The sequence below is a fragment of the Fukomys damarensis genome, unplaced genomic scaffold (assembly GCF_012274545.1).
Source record: "Fukomys damarensis isolate Sample0158 unplaced genomic scaffold, DMR_v1.0_HiC HiC_scaffold_14, whole genome shotgun sequence".
NCBI lineage: Eukaryota > Metazoa > Chordata > Mammalia > Rodentia > Bathyergidae > Fukomys > Fukomys damarensis.
This window is the reverse complement of record NW_022900926.1, coordinates 73,946,986-73,951,130: the sequence shown is the minus strand read 5'-3', so window position 1 is coordinate 73,951,130 and position 4,145 is coordinate 73,946,986. Positions and strand designations below refer to the sequence as shown.

Here is a 4,145-nt window from a genome sequence, read left to right as displayed (position 1 = left end):
AGGCTGTTGGGAAACACACCTAAGTTTCAAGGTATAAACACAAAAATTAAATTAAAGGCTAAAGGAAACAATAAACTTCTTAGTAAAAACACATAAAATAATTATATAATTAGAGTTAATACCAATTTTTTTTTAAACTAGGCAAAGCAAAATCTTTGGGCTAACAGTAACAATGAATAGAAAAGAGTGTATAACACTAAAAAATGGGCCCAAGAAGCTTCAAATATCATTTTATGTAGAGTTACCAAAAAGATACCTAAAATAACATTTTTTGCCCTTTTTCTATTTGCTAAATATTTCCTGATGCTTCCAAGATTAGCTCTATTCTATTACAAAAAATAAATGTACTTGAGCATACTAATTCTAGTTAACTTTTTAAATTTCAAACTACATGATAAAGGAGTTATTGTCTTTTAAAATAAGCCTAAAAACATTTTTTTCAGAAAAGGAATACATTACTCTAAAGCACAATGCTCCCAAAGCACTAATTGATTTTATTTTGACATTAAGTAATGAATTTCTAGCATAACTATAAAAAGTAAAACAAAGTGGTTAAAAAAGTCAAGATAGTCTCAATTCCATTTTGCTTCTGGATAAGGATAAGATACATTTTATTCAGACATTTTTGGATCTAATTGAAATTTTGAAGGCATCATAGTACAGAAAAGAAATTGTGACCCTTTAGTAATGAATATGAACCATTTCATAAAGAATGCTTGTCACATGAATGAAAAGTAGGTTCGAGAGGGAAGATTTTCAGAATAGAAAAATTTCCATTCTTAGGTAAATGTAAAAGCAAAATCAAGAGCTCTTTGTATTTGGGAGCAATAGGCAAATGCAAATCAGAAAATCCTGGTTTTAGGCATGTTGATCAAGGGATTTCAAGAGCTAGTTACACAGGGAGGACATTCTTTCAAGGGCTTAGAAGCAGGAGGGAAACAATCATAAAAATCATGATCCATATTAGCCTGTCTTACTAAAAAATGTATCACTTAACTAGTAAGGTAGTTTATTAAGTAGTTTCTCCATTGAGAAAATCATGTCTACCAAGAACTCTTGAGTTGCTACATCTAAAACAGAAGATAAACCATAATAAAATTAAAACTTGACAAGTATTTACTATTGCTTCAGTTTGTTAATTCTGGCAGCTCTTTCCCACACTTAATTATTATGTAATATCCCTAAAAGGGGCCAATGCCAAATATTTCTCATTCATGTTTTATTTAACACTCACTGTGTACCAAGCATCATGATAAGGACTGGGGTTACAAACACAGATGCACCCCTCCCTCAGGTAATCCATAGTCTTTTTTAATCTTTATTGTGATCTTCAATAGATTTTTTGTTTTGGTACCAGGGATCACACTCAGGACCTTGCACTTGCAAGGCAGGCAGTGGAACCACTGAGCTAAATCCTTGGCCCCTCAATAGATTTTTTATTAGTATATGTTTACAGTACAGAATGATTACATTTATCATGGAGAGTTTGTACATGTATTCAACACATCTTAGTTCTTTTTTTCTTCTCTTCCCCTCTCATTTCTTTCTGCTCCTTCCAACTCTTATTTCCCTTCCCAGTTGCAAAAGCTCTATTTCCATTTTTTCTTCAATTACCTTTCTTTATCCTTTTTCCCTTCTCTCACTCCCCACTTCCTCCATCTCTCGTTCCCCCCCATTTGAAAAAGATCTCCCTGCTTCCTACTATCTATCTTTTATTTTGCTCTTTATTTATATTCTAGGTTTCTCTTGTATGAGAAACCATGTGATATTTAAACTTGAGTATCTGTCTGATTTTTTCTACTTAACATTATGGTCTTGAGGGGCATCCATTCACCTATAAGTGCCTCAAGTGTATCCTTTTGGTGGCCAAGTGATACCCCATTGACCCACAGTCCTTTGAGAATACAGTGGTACTTTGGTTCACAGACTCAGTTCTCTCTGTGATACTGGTCACTGACTGAACTGGATGAGAACCAAATCAAATTTCCCCAAGGTCAAGACCGAACCTAACCACTGAAATTGATTCGGTTCTCATCCAAATTGGCTTGAGGCCACAATCATGTTAAGAACGAAGTCCATGAGCCAAGGTACTAGTTATTCCTTAAATTGAACCCATAGTTAGTTCAATTTGTTGAGGGCTTTCCATTCCCATAAAAATAGGAGAGAGGCTACAAGTATGTTTATAAATTATGAGCAAACTTTCAACTATGAAAACATTATGTAATTGATTTCCATGGTATTACTCATCAAATTTCTTCCTAAGACCATAAGGAAAATGAATAATAACATTAAAATATTAAGCATAGGAGGCTGCTTATAAAATAATGGAAGACTTGTTGGTGATCCTGAGACTTACTAGGTTTTGTACTTCTTCAAATTCACCTGTACCGTAAAGAATGAGAAACTAGAGTCACTTACAGCTAAATGGATGCACACTGAGGCCATACTCTTAAGGGAAATCAATAGGACACGCATGAGTAAATACCCAATGGTTTCTCTGGTGTGAGAACTGAAAGGGCAAATGAGGGTCAAATGGTATAAATGATAATATGAAATAGGAAGAAAATGGCTAAATGGGAAGTGAGAAGGGGAGGGGAAAGGAAATAAGGGAAAAGAAAAAAATGGAAAAAAAGTCTTTGTGAGTAGGGCAGGGTGGAGGGGGTGAAGAGAGGGCAGGGGAATGGGGAAAAAATGAGAACCAAGATACATCATGTAAAGGTACGTGATCCCAATGATGAATGTAACTGTACTGCATACCTAAAAAATACCATTGAACTCAATGAAAAAAGAATTCACGTGTAGGTTCCGGAGCTGCTTCCTGTGGCCTGAGAGGACCCTGGGCTGGTGCTGGGACTTCCCTTGTGTCATGGCCCCCAAGCGCCAGTCTCCACTCACTCCTCGGACCAAGAAGCCCCGACAGTCTCCAGCCCCCAAGTCGGAGGCAGCGTCCACCTCGCAGGGACTGCCCAAGGGAGAAAAAGAATAACAAGAAGCAATTGAACATACTGATGAAGTACAAAATGAAATAGAAAGACTTAATGAACAAGCCAGTGAGGAGATATTGAAAGTAGAACAGAAATATAACAAACTCTGCCAACCATTTTTTCGGAAGAGATCAGAATGGATGGCCGAAATCGAAACTTTTGGGTAACAACATTTGTTAACCATGCACAAGTGTCTGCACTGCTTGGGGAGGAAGAAGAAGCGGCGTTGCATTATTTGACCAGAGGTGAAGTGAGAGAATTTGAAGATATAAAATCAGGTTGCAGAATAGATTTTTATTTTGATGAAAATCCTTACTTAAGTTCTCTCCAAAGAATTTCACCTGAATGAGAGAGGTGATCCATCTTCAAAGTCCACCGAAATCAAATGGAAATCTGGAAAGGAGTTGACGAAACGTTCAAGTCAAACACAGAATACAGCCAGTAGGAAGAGGCAGCATGAAGAACCCGAGAGCTTCTTCACCTGGTTTAGCGACCATTCTGATGCAGGAGCAGATGAGTTGGGAGAGGACATCAAAGATAATATTTGGCCACATCCGTTGCAGTACTACTTGGTTCCTGATGTGGATGACGAGGAAGGGGAAGGAGAAGAAGATGATGATGACTATGAAGAAGAAGGATTGAAGACATTGATGAAGAAGGGGATGAGGATGAAGGTGAAGAAGATGAAGATGATGATGAAGGGGAGGAAGGAGAGGAGGATGAAGGAGAAGATGACTGATCGAATACTGATGGATTCCAACCTTCTTTTATTTTTCCTTTTTTTTTTTCCCTCCAGTCCCTGGGAGCAATTTGCAGTCTTTTTCCCCCCTCTTGTGCTCAGTCGCCCTGTTCTTGAACTCTTCTCAAACACCATGGTTCTCGACTTACTTTATGGGAGATGCCTTGGGCAGAATACATTGGGAAAAGGATCTCTACAACCTTCTGTTCTAAATTCAGTTTGATCCCCTCCTGTCTCCGCACAAACTGTATGGAACCAACACCACCATGCTCTGTGGGAAAAAAGAAAACCCTTCTGCTCCCTTCACTCTGCTGGAAGCTGGAGGGTGCTAGGCCCCTGTGTAGTAGTGCATAGAATTCTAGCTTTTTTCCTCCTTTCTCTGTATATTGGGCTCAGAGATTACACTGTGCCTCTATGTGTGA

General features: G+C 38.0%; 1 pseudogene; it reads left to right on the top strand.

The window, feature by feature from the left end:
• The first annotated feature begins 2,866 nt into the window (after positions 1-2,866).
• LOC104869893 lies at positions 2,867-3,723 on the top strand (annotated as a pseudogene).
• The last annotated feature ends 422 nt before the right edge of the window (positions 3,724-4,145 follow it).